This window comes from Sorex fumeus, unplaced genomic scaffold (genome assembly GCF_029834395.1).
Source record: "Sorex fumeus unplaced genomic scaffold, SorFum_2.1 ptg000015l, whole genome shotgun sequence".
NCBI classification, from domain to species: Eukaryota; Metazoa; Chordata; class Mammalia; order Eulipotyphla; family Soricidae; genus Sorex; species Sorex fumeus.
The window spans coordinates 6692855-6709575 of record NW_026606072.1 but is presented as its reverse complement, the minus strand read 5'-3'; the positions used below and the strand labels follow the sequence as shown (position 1 = coordinate 6709575).

The 16721-nt window shown below is 40.7% G+C and overlaps 1 protein-coding gene across 2 annotated transcripts in view; it reads left to right on the top strand.

Annotated features, from left to right (window-relative positions):
* FYB1 (FYN binding protein 1) overlaps nt 1-16721 on the top strand; it is a 98550-nt gene that overhangs the window by 23105 nt on the left and 58724 nt on the right. The gene's annotated exons all lie outside the window — the stretch shown is intronic.

Genomic DNA, 16721 nt, shown 5'->3' with positions numbered 1-16721 from the left:
CAACAACACCACCTAAGGATCAGCCAGAAAGATAGCACAAGAATTCAGGCGCTTGCCTTGCAAATGCAGCCAACGCATCAGGCTTGAGCCCCAGCACCCATGCCTGGTCTGGAACAATATCTGAACACAAGCTTGGGCATTTCCCATGTTATTCTACTATATTTGAATATGTTTTACCACACTTTTTTCCCCCAGGCTCTTCTTATTTTCCCCATTTTGCTCGGAAGACACTGACAGTGATTAGGTAATATCCGAAGTTACGTAACCACTAAGAGGTGTGGCCGAAAGTGAATCCCAAGCCTTTTTCACTACAGACTTTGTGTTCCAGTACACGAGCCGTAAAAAATTCTTTGTTTTGGGACCAGGAGACAGTATAGTGACCGACCAGGGTTCAGTCTTGGCACCCATGGTCTCCAGAGAATCATCAATGGTGATCCTGGAATCTGGTGGTACCAGGCTGAGCAGCACCACACTCTCAGGCTGAATACTGAGTTGCTAGCCTGATGGGCTGAGAATTGCTGGAAGTTACCCCCAGGACCATTGAGCACTGATTAGGAGCCCCCACCCTACCCACCCCCCATACACACAAAAACCACTTTAAAAATGCTTCATTTCCATAAGGTGCTTAGAGCACAAGGAGGTACATATAACGCACCCCACAAAGGTCACCTGCTTGTCTCAGCATTGCCCGTCTACTGGCAGCCCTAGGAGATATTAACTACTGTCATAGGCAAAAATAATCCAAGTATATTCAGAAAATGCTTAGTTAAGCAAGTTTAATTTTGTTTTTCCTATAAAGTTGAGCACTCTAAGAGCAAAAGCAGAATGGGGTTTTGAGCAGTTTCCAAGTCATATTTGACCACAGAACGTTTTTTTCCCCTTCAAAATTTCTCGGCAATCCCAGGAACTCACTTTGGAGCATGTGCTGCAAGAGATAAATGCAATATAAGGAAAACATGCAGAGTAACATAATGTTTTCACAAGTCAAATTCATTGCAGAAAAGCCTTTTGTGTTGGCTGAGAAAAGTGTTTTACTTTGCAGAGCAGAAGCTGCATAAAAAGGAACTTGAAGTTATTGTTCTAAATTTTAATTTGCTTGAGATGGGGAAGCTGAGTGAGAACAGCTCTGCAAAAATATGTCACCAGTGAAGTAGGAAGTGGGTATTCTTGCAGCTTCTAACAGCTTCAGCAACTTTGTTCTTTAGAACCAGAGCTGCAAGGCATTGATCTCAAAAAGCACAGCCACGCACATACAACCTCAAAGAAGGGGAGACAAGGAAGAGTTGGGGCCTTCTGGTGGCATCTCATAAATGAAACTTTGTGTGGTTCAAAATTTTGAAGTACATCATTTGCAATAGTTAAAAAACTTACTGAAATTTTGCATTCTTAAGTATTCCCTATTGTATGCCTGTCAACAATTGGAACACCATAAATCAGAATGAATCTAATCACTCTGAATCTAGTCACTTTTACGCATGGAGTTGGGTCTGATGGTGAGAAATTTCTGTCTGGCTCAGCTCCATCCATTTTGGATGATCTTGGACAGTTAATTTCCTTTTCTTGTTGAAGAAAAATTGATGTGCCATTGTGTTCCAGGCATGTATTATTATACATCAACTTCTTCATAACATTAAATTTACACTACTGAAAGTTGAACACTTAATTTCTCATTTAGTTTCATTAACCACATTCTCACTTGCAAAATCAAAGAGTTAAATTAGACCACCCATAAATGTTGCCTTCCAGTTCTAGAGAGCTGTGAAGTTAAAGAAATAAGAAGGTTCTGTTTGTTAATCATTGAAAGAAATAGAGGCCTCTTGAGCATTGTAGTGAAAAAGCAGCAACAAAAACAATAAACCGGGTTGGGGGGGGGGGGCGGGGGGTTAGCCACAGACCTCAGGAAACCAGATAGGTGACAAGCCTCTAGCCTTCAGGGTTGCTATATAATGTTACTAAATTCAGGGCGGTACTTGAAATAGTAAGTGGGGACCACCAGTGCTCAAAATATGACAGCTGTCTAAAAGTTTAATTCCAGTGTCTTTGCAAAATATCTTAAGAGGCAGCTTCCCTAAGAATAATACATGTGGCAATGAAGAGACTTGACTTCCTCCCAGGGGTTAACAAAACCTAAATGAAATTTTATCCACCCCAATCTCTAAAATTTTAATTTTAACCCTTACTTTTCTAGGTGAAACTTTGCTGGGGTTACCAGAGTGCTTTTCACTGCCTACACTGTCTTAGTTAAAATGGTTTGAAAAGCCAAGCCAAATTACTTGCAAGCAAAACAACTTGAGTCGGCAATCAGGAAGTTTTGTTGCTATTTTTACTTTACTTTTAATTGAACAAAAAAAGGGGGTTGGGGGGAGCTCACTTCTGAAAAACTCTGTTATTGCCTTCACTGTCTCTCATGATTGCCATCATGTGAGATAGACGTTTATCTTATCAAAGACTGACACTTTCATGTTGCTCCTGCAGTATCTGGTGCCAAATGAAAATAGATCAGAGGATCATCAAAGTTGCACAGGTCTCCTATGTTTGCAAGTGTGGTCATCCTTCTGTTTACAAGTGTTACAGTAGCAGTGCTGCTTGGTGATCATATTATTCTTAGGTAGATATAAAATGACTTAGAAGAAAAAATGACAAAGTGCCTATGAACAGCAGAATGAGCTCTGGTAGGATGCTGCAGTGCTATATGTAGGGGAAGCAGATAGTCTCTGTATTTGCCTCCGGGCCATATGACACTTCTGTTCTCCACAAACACTTGTCCTCATCAAGAGGAACTGCCCTGACTCCAGCAGTAATTGACCTCTAGATGCTAAAAACCCATGCACTAACTAGCCCTTGCAATCCCTTCCCCCTACCTCCCCCCAATTGTAAATTTCTTCTTGGAAGCTGATGGTGCCCCACTCCCACTTGAAGCCAGCAGTAGATGCACCTTGAGATGCCTTTTGGTCGGTCCAGCGTTCTATAAAAAAATGACCAAGAAGAGCACCAGGCTGGGCAGTTCTGATCCTGCCATTGAAAGCTGAGCAGATGATGGCCCAAAGGGTTGGATTACCTGCTTTGTGTGCAGGAGCCCTGGGTTTAATTCCTGGTGCTGCATGGTCCCCAGAGCATACAGAAGTATAGCACCCTAGGCATGGCCGCCTCAATCGAAACAAAATAAAATGAAATCTCTTAGAAACGTCCTACTCTTCAGGAAACCTTCATGTAAAAGTCACACAAACAGAGGAGTTCATTGTAAAATTATAGAGCCATGATGATGCCTATTTTCACTTTGTCTCTCTTCACCTTGTTCGATTTTGACCTCTGGATGAAAGCAGGGTTTTTCCAGTGAGTTCATAAGAAGCCCCCAGGTACAACCATCAAGTCATCATCCCCTCACCTCAACCCCCTGTATGAGCCATTCTTATATGAGAACAGTTTCAATCCAACCCTTCTCAGCTCTGCTTCTGTCAGGACCCCAGACAGATCAACAGGGAGCTTCTCCAAACCCTATCAAATAGATCTCTAATCCAGTCACTGTAAACCATCCAATACCTCCCTCATCATGTCTATTTTGCTCCCTTTTTTTCTTTTTGCACCCACTGCCTTTCTCTCCTGTTTAGATATGGTTCCATTCCCCCCCCCCCCTCAGAAGTTAATTAGCAATCAGGTCACCACATGTATGGATATAGATGTATGGGCAAGTATATGCATCTAGTCATGGCCTTGGGGAAATTGTCAAGTATTCGTCTTCACAAAAAAACTGTGAGATTTGTTTCTCTATAGGGGAAGAGTTCTGCCTGCTATAGTAGTCTTATTTTATTCCTTGTTGTTTTTCTCTTTTACGTTGTCTCTTCTAAACTGCTTATTTTAACTCAGAGATCAAATGTCTTCCTTTAGTTAGTTTTTATATAACAAGTCAGTGGGGAAGTAACCTGGGGAGGGAGAGAAAGAGAGAGATAGAAAGAGAGAAATAGAGACAGCGACAGAGACAGAGACAGTCAGACAGACAGAGACAGAGATGGGGAGGCGAGAAGATGGTTTTATTTTGTGGGATAGAACAAAAGCCTTGGATCTCATGACTGTACGCTTTGATCTGGACTCAATCACTATCTGGACTGCAGAGTCCTTATCTCTGATCCTTGTGAAAGGCTCTTTAAAGACTTACCATATGCTAATCATTCCTAAGACTAAATGATTATCTCTTTGGGTGTTTTAAATTACTAGATAAGAGCATTAAAATGACTTGATAAATAATCAAGAGTGTTGGGCTGGAGCAATAGTAGAGCGGGAGGGCTCTTGCCTTGCACTTGGCCAGCCTGGGTACAAGCACTGGCACCACATCTGGTTCCCTGAGCCACATCACGAGTGGCCCCTGAGCACAGACAGAGCCAGGAGTAAGCCCCGACCACTGCTAGCCATGGCCTCATAACAAAAATAATAATAAATATTCAAGAGTTTCACTTGAGAAGAACGTGAAAGGCACTGGAAGTATAAGTTCACAAAGGCTTTCTATTTTTGAATTTTGTCAGTCTCTGAATTCTGTTTTTCAGAACAAAAGTTGTCATTGCATGGTCATTTCCTCAGCATGTAGTACAGGGCAGGGGATCCAAAGGAATTCCATCCCTGACTGTGTGTGCTCTGCCTGGCGTGGCTCTCTTTCTGTGACTCTCATGACATCTTCTAAAGTCATTCTGAGCTTATTTATGGTCCCCATCATAAACTACTTACTACTTGCCTCTTTTCCATCATTCATTTTTTTTAAAAAGGTAGTTCCAATGCATTTTGGTTGTTTGTTTTTGTTTGCTTGCTTGCTTTTTGGTAACACCTGACAATGCTGAGGGGTTACCCCTGGCTCTGCACTCAGAAATTACTCATGATCTTGCTCAGGGGACCATATGGGATGCCAAGGATCGAACTGAGATCAACCACACACAAGGCAAATGCCCTACCCACTGTACTACCACTGTGGCCCCAGTGCCATTGCATCTTAATGAGACTTTTCTTATTATTTGCCGCATGGTTCTCCCCACTCACAGAATAAATAAATAAATAAATAAATAAATAAATGTAAATATATGGTCCAGAAAATGTAGCTCAGGGGCCAAAGTAGTAGTACAGCTGATAGGACATTAGCCTTGTGCACTATTGACCAAGCACCCCATGTGGTCCCCTGAGCAGGTAGGGCGTTTGCCTTTGCAAGCAGAGCCAAGAGTAACCCCTGAGCACTGCTGGATGTGCCCTTATTCTTATTATGTGCCCTCCCCTCTCAAAAAAACAAAAACAGAAAAGGTGGGTTGATGGCAGAATGGCTGTCTTGCATGCTCAGTTTATAAATTTCAAGGAGATTCCAATGAGTTTCAGTGAGATTCCCTACATTCCAGGGTGCCATCTAGGTTCGTGTGCCAGTTTGATCCCCTAATCCATGACACAACCAAATGTATGCGATGCCTAGCGCACCTCAACAGTGACAACATCAAAGACCCAAGTTGAGGGAGACATTTGACAATGAAAAGGATCACTCAGAGAATGAAATATTCACTGAAAGTGGTGGCAGCTGGTAACTGATTCTTGGTTTTTTTGGGTGAAACCTAGAAATGCTCAGGGTTACTCCCGGATCTGCATTCAGGAATTACTCCTGGCTTTGTACAAGGCCCACCTGCTGCGCCTGCTCTGCCCCCACCCCATGCAGTATTTTCGAGAATAAAAAATAAATAAGTTATGCTTTAAGACTGAAGGAGATATATATTTTACACAACAAGTCACACACATTAGTAGTACAATGACCCAGTGAAAAAAAGAATATACCTTATATTTTGTGATTCCAATAGTCAGTCCTCCACGATATGATTAGCTGATGGTTGATGTTTTTCCTCATCTCTAGGGAATTTTATCCTTTTTTCCACCATATGATTTTTTTTATTAACTCAAAGTGACATATTTCTAATAATGGGTTTTTAGTTTAGTAATTAAAAACCATTTAAAATAAGAAGCAGGGGCTGTACGGATTGAGGACACACAGACCCTCCTGATATAGCTGTAAGCACCAAATAAAGGGTGTTGGGAGATTCTCCCAGGATGGGAGATGCGTGCTGAGAGTAGACTATAGACTGAACATGATTGCCACTCAATGCCACTCAATGCCTTTTTTGCAAACCACAGCACCCAAAAGGAAAGAGAGAACAAAAGGGAATACCCTGCCACAGAGGCAGGGTGGGATTGGGGGGAGGGTGGGGGGGTGGGAGGGATACTGGGATCAGTGGTGGTGGAGAATGGGCACTTGTGGAGGGATGGGTATTCGATCGTTGTATAACTGAAACCCAAGCACAAAAATTTGTAAGTCTACAACTGTACCTCATGATGTTTCACTAATAAAAATTTAAAAAATAAAAAAAAAGTAGTACAATGAGGACTTGAAGTTACTAGTTTCTTCATGATGCTTTACATTTTAAAACTGATTTTGCAAGTAATCAATTCTAACAGTTGAATTCTGACAATGCAATAAAAGTCTAAATATAATACCTTCCTGGAAGTAGGACACATACTTAAGTTCAAAGATCTAAAATACTTCAAATATCTAAAATACCTAAAATTGATTTCTAGTTTTTAAATAATATATAGGGCTGGAGTGATAGCACAGCAGTAGGCGTTTGCCTTACAAGCGGCCAACATGGCCGACCCAAGTTCGATTCCTCTGCCCCTCTCGGAGAGCCCGGCAAGCTACTGAGAGTATCTCGCCCGCACAGCAGAGCCTGGCAAGTTACCTGTGACGTATTCGATATGCCAAACACAGTAACAAGTCTCATGATGGAGACGTTACTAGGCCCGCTCGAGCAAAAAAATATATAATGTATTAGTAGTTCATACACAACAGAATGGTATCTTAAATATTTTTTTCTATGCTTACAGAAAATATTTTTTCCATTGCATGATAGTTTTTGTCACTTAAATTTAAATTAACTTAAGTAATTTCATTATACTTCTGTCTGCCTAATATTATTTTAGTACTTACTAACTTATTCAGGATAATTTAAATAAAATTCTTATTTTATAAGGCTACAGCAGGTACGACCCAAGAATCAAGGCTAAGTACATACCTTTGACAGTTTATGCCTTGGAGATTTGGTCAAAGTTAACACCATGGAACAATTTGTAAGAGTAAGATAAGTTTAGGTAATTTCATTTTGTCAAAGCATACAAGGAATGTGGTAAAGGGTTTTTAGGTAGGGCATAAATTCTCATGTCTTCTGGGTTCCCTCAGATAACTTTGGTTTAGTGTCCTTTAAGTGTCCACCACTTTTTTGTGGTGAACAGTCTATAAAAGGGGATACCAAAGTTAGCAATTTTGTCAAATTTTGCTTAATTTAATTTCATGTTATTTTATTCATTGAAGCAGCAATTTATAAAAATAATTTACATGTCATGATATGTATAATTATGTGGAAGAGTTCTATGATAGGAGCGATAGCACAGCGGGTAGGGCGTCTGCCTTGCACGCAGCCAACATGGCCGACCCGAGTTCGATTCCTCCGCCCCTCTCGGAGAGCCCGGCAAGCTACCGAGAGTATTTGCTATGCCAGACACAGTAACAACAAAAGTCTCCAATGGAGACGTTACTGGGCCCGCTCGAGCAAATTCCAATTAAATGAATGAAAAATTTAAGACAACAAAGTTATTTTGAGTTTATCTTTAAGAATTAAAAAAAAATTCAGGGGCTGGAGCGATAGCTCAGTGGGTAGGGCATTTGCCTTACACGTGGCCAACCAGGGTTCGATTCCCACCATCCCATATGATCCCTGAGCACCACCAGGAGTAATTCCTGAGTGCATGAGACAGGAATAACCCCTGTGCATCTTTGGGTGTGACCCAAAAAGAAAAAAAAATTCGGAAATATGTGAAAGTTAACTTGAAACAGAGAAATTTCAGTCTTTCTGTACTATTTTTTAAAAATTGATCATATTCGTTTTTATCTCTGTTCATTTTTAATTTGGGGCCCACGCCCAGAAATGTCAGGGCTTACTATCTCTCTGGAACTACCTCTGCTTTTTTACCTATCCTAATTTCTGCTTTTATTGTCTATGCAAACACTGATGTTTCAAAATTACTTTTCTTTCCATTTTGATGGATTTTTTTCTAAGCTAGCTAGCATACCAGTCGCTTGCCTTCATAGTAAATGGTTTCTTACTAACATAAGTACAGTGCCTTGGTTTTTAGTTAAATTGGTTTTGAAAATTTCCCATTTATTATGATTTATCCTTTGAAGATAAGAACAGATAGCTTCGAATTAGGGCGAGGAAAAAGTCCGTAAAACTAAATTTTCTAATTCTGTGACCAAGAGGTGTCAAGTGCTTCCCTTTGAAGTCTGCTGGTGCCCTTAGAAAAATTTTAAGATTCTTTAACATAACAGAGGAAGGAGAACAAGTGCCACATGTTCTCCCTCATCTGTGCAATAGACAAAGCAAGGGAATGGACACTATTGGAAAATGACAAACCCTTGACCTTAGATTCCTGAACCTACTGTTTTGATTGGATCTAAGCATTCTGGATCTAAGAATATAGAAATTGAAGGATGCAAGGAAAGAAGTCTTGACTGTGGCTGCCCTCAAGGTGAGTGTTGGTCACCTGTCTCTGCGGAGTTTCTATCCAGGTTCAGGCTGATACCGTGGGTTTCTGTGTTCTTTCCTGCAGCTCATATCCCATTGCTCATTCATCTCACCCCTGCCTTAATGCCTCTGTGGTATCTTTCCTGTGGGTCTTTATTTCCATCTGTTTCTCTCACTTTAGTCTCATGGGAATAAGCACTTCAAATTCCTTTCTAAAATTTGATGGGTTAGGAAGCTCAGTCTTACAATAAGTGTCTTACTAATTTTTTTTAGCTGTTTTATGGACAAAGTAAACTTTACAGATTTATATGTATTTTGCCAGAAAAAAGGACCATAAACTAGGGCCCACCTTTAACTGAGCACTCCTTTGAAAATTTTATAGGAATGAGATATATGTAGATATTTGTAAGGAGTCAATTCTTATTAGAAAACTCATTAATAAACAAGGGGAAGAATAAAAGGGGAAAATGAAGACCAGATCAGAGGTGATATGAGGACAATGGTGGAGGGCTATGGGGCATTTAGGTCTTGGTGATGTGCAGTAACTTTGTCCATCAATACTGTAAACTAAAACACATTGTAACCATATTTCTTAGACTACAATAATTTTTTAAATTTTAAATAAAAACTGAAAAAATATATTTTGAATAAATAGTAATATCTAGTTATTTGCCTATACTGTATATGATATTCTATATTAGGAAAATGTCAATCATAGTCTCTAAAGTTCTGGATAAGGGTCACAGGCACACAGAGAGAATATCTTATGAACATATTAAAGAACCTCATCTTGTGCCTGGAGAGAGTACAGTGGGCTGGATGTTTGTCTTGCAAGAATGATTATAAAAATAATAATCTTGATTATAAATATAGAAATGCAAATTAAAATTGTGTGTCAATTTTTACCCATGAGAATTGTTAAGACAAAAAAATGTATGAGGAACCAGAGTGATAGTACAGTGAGTAGGATACTTGCATACAATCGACCCCAATTTGATCCTTGGTACCCCATAATGTCCCCCAAGTCCACCAGGAGGGATCCTTGAGCTAGAGTCAGGAACAAGCCCTGAGCACCACTCTGTGTTACCCCTGGGCCCCCACAAAACAAAAACAGTATGATCATGCATGATACTAGTGAGATTATAGAAAACTAGTTACTTTCTTCATATATTAAAAAATAGATCTTCACTTGATCACTTGACATCCCGTTACTCATCAATTTGCCCGAGTGGGCGCCAGTAACGTCTTCATTCATCCCTGTTGCGTGCTAATGTAGCCCAATGGTGTCTGCTCGTTCTAGGAGCACAAAGAGCCTCAAACCGATCATTCAGGGTCTTGAAGAAGAAGTCTGACCATCTCATAGGTGGGTGGCCATGCAATCTTTTGACATGCCATGGAATCCAGTCGGTAATGGCTCTAGTCCAGTGGTCATCTCCAAATCTCATTACGTGTCCAGCCCATCTGATTTTCGATGCCTTGACAAACGAGACAGCATTCCTGATTCATGATCATCGATGGAAGTCAGAACTTCGAATTCTTTCTCTCATTTGAGTGAAGCGTGATATTCCAAGCATAGCTTTTTTGATTCCTCTTTGGGAGACCCGAATAGCGTTCTCATCCTGTTTTTGTAGGGCCCAGGTCTCTGAGGCGTATATTAATTCAGGAAGAACAGTGGAATCAAAGAGATGTGCCTGGAGCCAGAGGTTCTTCGTCCTCTTGGCTATTTCTTCGATGTTCTTGAAGGCATTCCAAGCCGCTCTCTTCCTCCTGCGCAACTCAGGTGCCAGGTCATTTGTCATGTTGACTTCTCGACCTAGGTACAGATAACTGTTGCATTCAGAGACGTTCCTCCTGTTGAGAGCAAATGGAACGTCAGGAATGAGACCGTTTCTCATAAACATTGTCTTAAGAGAGATTCAGCTGTAGTCCAACCTTTCCACACTCATGGTCGAATTCGGCCAGCATTTGTGCCACTTGGCTAATGTTTGGTGTTATTAGAACAATGTCATCAGCGAAGCAGAGGTGTTATAGTTGCCAACCGTCTATCTTCACTCCCATTCCTTCCCATTCCAGTTGTCGCATGACATTCTCGAGGGTGGCACTGAAGAGTTTTGGTGAAATGGTATCACCCTGCTGAACCTCTCTCTTGACATGGATAATCACTTGCTTATAGAATGGTGAGATCACCTGGTAGTGAATCCGTAATACAGCTCACAGAGGATCCTGATGTATTGAGTTTGAACGAACTGTTTGGATAGGGCTTTGATGACCACTTCATTCTCAACAAAATCAAAGGCCTTCTTTAAATTAATGAACGTTTGACAGAGCAGCATCTTGAACTCCCGAGAAACCTCAATGAGCTTGGTTATCATGTGGATATGGTTGATCGTGCTGAATCCTTTTGGATAGATAGATAAATAAAATTAATATTATATTAAATATCAATGATATTAATATTATTATAAAATTAATAAAATAATTATATAGATAAATAATATTAATATTAATAAAAGATAGATGAAAATTAATATTCTTTAGAATTATATATTCTAATATATATCCTAACATCAGTGTTTGCATAGACAACCATATTCTCAAACCTGTCCAATAATTAAGTTTTGAGTTATTTTATAGACTTTCTTTTGCGGGCTGTCTCTTTTTTTCTTTTAAAAAAACTATTGTTTTCTTTTTAAATTGAGTCACCAGGAGATATACAGTTACAGAACTGTTTATGATCAGGTTTCAGTCATACAGTGTTCCAACACCCATCCCTCCACCAGTGTACATTTCCCACCACCAATGTCCACAGTATTCCTCCTACCACTATCCCCTTTCCCCACAGGGGATTCTGATATTCATAGAAAACAAGGAAAGCATGCTATGCTCTAAATTTAAGTAGAATTGCTGTTTTATTTAATTTTGGGTCGGAGGAGGGGGGACAGAGGGACAGATTCGATCGATTCCTCCATCCCTCTCGGAGAGCCTGACAAGCTACTGAGAATATCCCACCTGTGTGGCAGAGCCTGGCAAGCACCCTGTCGCGTATTCAATATGCCAAAAACAGTGACAAAAAGTCTCACAAAAACAGTAACAACAAGTCTCACAATGGAGACGTTACTGGTCCACTCAAGCAAATCGATGAACAACGGTACAACAGTGCAGTGCAGTGCTTGATTTTGGGTCACAACACCTTAACGCCTGCACTATCTTTCCTGTCCCCAAAATTATTTTTAAATACAACAAGGTGCTCTTTCTCTATTCATTCAGAAATATATGTGTGTGTGTGTGTGTGTGTGTATGTGTGTGTCTACATGCATACTTATGCCATTTCCAAATGCTGCTATCCTTTGTCAATTAAGTGGGCATTTAATCCTACCTAACCCATTTCACCTATGGATGTTGATTTTTGCATTTACATAATTAACGGGAAACCTCTGCTTGCTACTGCTTCCTCATAAAGTTTTGCAGCATCTCAATTTTGTCCTGAAGGATTAATTTTTAAAGGGGATTAAACTGAGACACTAGCTAAGCTCCAAGTCAAGTCTGAATTACTCCTGCAGGATGACTTGGCTTACTACCAAACTATTCAGCTTCCCTTGTTTTTAAAAAAAAAAATGTTTGGGGGAAAACAAGGGGAGAAGTAAGAAGATGGAAGGGGAAGTAACAGGGAGCAGGGGTGAGAGGCCCTGAGTACATAAGTAGTGTGGGAGAGTGGTATAGCTGTATATCCAAGCCACAGAGCTAATACTGAAAACATGAGGTTCAATCTACAACCAAACTTTAAAATGTGCCTGTCAAAGTGGTAGACTTGAAGAAGGGACAGGGACTGAGGTAGAGGGAACAGGAAGAGAGAACAGAAAGAGGGTGGGAAAAAAGTTGGGAGAGATGCTAGTGGAGAGAAGCTGACATTCATGGTGGGATTGGTGATAAGAACAACACTATGTCTAAAACTCAGCTATCAATAACTTTGAAAATCATGGCCCTTTAATAAAATGGGAGGGGGGAATGCTTTTGGTATGTTTTAAAATGAAGGAGGGAAAAGGAGCATTTGTTTGTTTTGATACCTAACAGGATGACTTTAAAGCTTTAATTAACTTTCTGATCTTAGTTCATTCTAAGATATCCTAGTAGACCCAGAAACTGGCAAGGTTGGTTTGGAGAAAAAGTTGTGGGTTTGTTTTTGGTTTTTATATTTGTTTTGTTGTTTTCGTTTAATGAGACCATGAAGAGTTCAGAGAAGCCAAGTAATTTCCCAGGACCCCATGTTGAGTCTTGGAGTCTGAATTCAAACCAAGCTGCTCCCTCCCAGAATCCCTCCCTTCCCTGCTTTGCCGTGAAGCCACCAGGCGCAGCAATGAGAGACCGTGGAAAATAGACTTTTGTTTGAAGAAGTGAAAGGATGGAGAAAAAAAAATCACCTAGCAACTACAGTGAGGGAAAAGGGCAAGAAAGAATGTTGTGATTCTTTTGTTTGTTTGGTTTGGTTTGAGATTTTGTTTGGGGGCCTACACCCAGCGGTGTTCTACTCTTGGCCCTGATCACTCACAGTCGTGCTCAGGGGACTGTACATGCCAGAGATCTAACCAGTCTCCTGCACGCAAAGCTTGTGCCCACCCTTTGAGCCACCTTTGAAGCTCCAGTAGTGAGATTCTTTAGAGGAAGAAGGTCAGAGCATGTTCATGATTGGAAGTGCATCATAAGGGAAGAAACATAGTCCAGCACACATAGTAAATGTTTAATAAACACGTCCTGCTTGATGCAAAGGAAGAAGTTAATTATTAATGAGGCAGGGTCTATAAGGAAGCAGGCACTGATAAGAATTTCAAGATATTTTCCCAGATATTCAGAAGCAAAGGAAATGAAGAAGAGTAAATAAAAGGAGAGTTGAGTTTAGAAGGAAGAGCTAGTAGGAGTACTCATTCAACATAGTCCGCATATTCTTAGTAAATCAAAGGTTAGGCTAGAAATGGTGAACAGGGAAGGACTGGATAGGGCTGGGAATGTGGGAAGATTTGAAACAACCAGTATCAGAAATGAGTCAAAATCTCAGTGAGACTCTGTCCTGAGAAAGCCCTTGTTACATTGAGTATGAACAGATGTGCACAGGCATGTAACCTGAAGGGGGCCAATTAATTCTGTCCCTAGATAGTTTTGTAAATTGGCACAGAGTTCATTGTCCAGACTCCGAAAATGTCAGACTGTTGCTAGAGCTTTGCTTCCTGTTTGGGTAGGCAGCAACTATGTGCCTCCCCAGGCCCAGAGAAAGTAAGTCTACATTCCAAGTCTAATCCTGTCGCCATACTTAATACTTCCCAAATAAGTAAACAATTTCATATAAGTGATTTCAAATGTTTTAAGTCAAGATTACTTAACAATGACTTTATTTGTGGCTTTCCTCATCCTTGCCTGATCATCTTTTATTTTTATATGATGTCTTAGACTTTTCAGGATGCCTGTATACACAAGCTTACTTAATCCCCTAGGAAACAGCTGGGATCAGATTACTCCCATTGGACATACGGAGAAACTTAAATCACGTGAAATTTAACTTATTCGTCTAAGACAAAGAACTCTTTGGTGACAGAACCGGTGATAAAATAAAAGTTTTCTGGGGCTTGATCCAATTCTAAGTCATGTCAACAAAACAAGAATTAGAAATTCCTTGGTCTAAGAGGGAGTTTTGAGGGTCACTTGGGGGCATATGATACAATGTCTTTGGTTTTGTAAAAAAAATCCATATTTGGGGCTGGAGCAATAGCACAGTAGGTAGGGCGTTTGTCTTGCATGTGACCGACCCGGGTTCGACCCCCAAGCATCTCAAAGAGTAATTCCTGAGTGCAGAACCAGGAGTAACCCCTGAACATCACCAGGTGTGACCCAAAAAGGAAAAAAAATCCATATTTAAAAAGAAAATTGAAAACCCCAACTGTAGATGTTCCTTATAGCCATTAGGACATAGAAGCTATTCTTAATCAAAAGTCACAAATGTCAATCTGTGAGATGGATTTCCTGAGTTCTCATAGATCTTTGTGTTACAGAAGAATTGTGGCAATAAACACATTCCAAAAAATCAGTGCTTGGTTGGTAGGAAAATGTGATGTGCAGAGTTGGTGAAATAATCCAATTCCTGCTTTCTGTCTGACCATGCCTCCTGCCTCTTGGTGTCTTCTCTAATCATCCCCTCTCCGTCTCTTCTTTCCCTGTCCTCACTTCTGTTTCTTCATGTATAGGATTTGGGATCTTGACCAAACATCACCACTCTGGGTAGCTAGCTTTTCAATGAACCTGGAACCACCCTCCAGGCAGGCCCAGATAACCTCGGGCACCCTCTGACTCATAAAGGACCCCTCCTAGTCATTTCCTCCTGGTAAAATGACCATGGGGTCCCACCCATCCTGGCATGCCTAACTAAGGGCCACCTGATGTGGGCAAGGCCTCTTCTGAACTTCCAAAATTAGAGAATAAAAAGTCTGCAAAGGGGATTGTTAACTTCCCAGATTCTTGACCACTGGTTTCATGTCCTGAGTTTTGTCCTTTCTCTCCCCTTCACACCCAGCCTTCCCTATTTTTTTCTGCAACTGGTTTCAACTGTTCCCTAATACAACACCAGTGAGTTTTCTGTCAGTGTTGCTATTTGTCAAACTTTTTAATATTTAATTACCAAAATTATCATCACTCTTGTGAGTGCTCAAATATTACAGCAAAGGTATCTCAAGCTCCCACTTGATTTTTCAGCAAATCACCTAGTAGCTCCTTCCTGAAGCCAACCTTTATTTGACTTTAGATGAGAATGGGCTGTAAGTTGAAAATTGAAGGAGTACTACTGCTCTAATCAAGTGAATTTTCAGGAATTACTTCTGGCAGTGCTTGGGGGACAATATGGGATGCTGGGGATTGAACCCGGGTCAGCCGTGTGCAAGGCAAATGCCCTACGTGCTGTGCTATCGTTCCAGCCCTAAGTCATTCATTTTTGAGGGCCTATGTTCCACAAACAAACAAAATGTTTGTTTCCAGCTATCTAGTTGCCAAAATGAAATTCTGGCCCAGGGAAGATAACTCAAGTTACAGAGCACAAGTTTTGTATAGACAAGACCCAGAGTTGTTGTTGTTGTTGTTGTTGTTGTTGTTGTTGTTGTTGTTCTTCTTCTTCTTCTTCTTCTTCTTCTTCTTCTTCTTCTTCTTCTTCTTCTTCTTCTTCTTCTTCTTCTTCTCCTCCTCCTCCTCCTCCTCCTCCTTGTCTTCCTCCTCCTTCTCCTTGTCCTCCTCCTTCTCCTCCTTGTCCTCCTCCTCCTCCTTCCTCTATGGTAGGCACTTTTCTTCTTTCTCTCTTTCTCTCTCTCTCTCTCTCTCTCTGTCTCTCTCTCTCTCTCTCTCTCTCTCTCTCTCTCTCTCTCTCTCTCTCCCCTTTCTCCCCCTCTCTCCTTTTGGGCACTGTGTTTTGCAATGCAGATACTGAGAGATTATCATGTTTGTTCCTTTCCTACTTTAAGCATGCAATTCTATTTTTTTAAACTCTTTAAATTATTTTTTTTCTTTTTTGGGTCACACCCAGCAATACTCAGGGTTACTCCTGGCTCTGCACTCAGGAATTACTCCTGGCGGTGCTTGGAGGACTATATGGGATGCCGAGGATTGAACGCGGGTCAGCCGCGTGCAAGGCAAACACTCTACCCGCTGTGCTATTGCTCCAGTCTTAATTTTTTTTAATTTTATAAAGTAGTTTACAATATTTAGCTACATTTAATAATCAAACAAATCCCACCACCATTACACCTTCCCACCACCATATATCTATTGCGTGTTTCCATCCCAAACCCCAATCCCTGCCCCAAAGCAGAAACAAAATAATATATTTTGCATTGTTTGTTATGAAAAACCGCTGAAAATGCTACAAAAAAGTATCCTTAAAGGAAAGAGTGTGAAGATTGTTGTATTTCACCCAGGTACCATTAAGCCCTTCTGTAAGAAATCACTAACATGTTAAAGGTTGAGCCTTGTCAGCATGCAGTTCTTATCCAGAGTGATCATTTCCAACTATCACTGCTATACTGGTTCCTTCTCTATCTCAACTGCCTTCTCCCCTAGCACCCGAGGCAGGTTTCCAGCCATGGACTGATCCCCTCTAGACCCGGA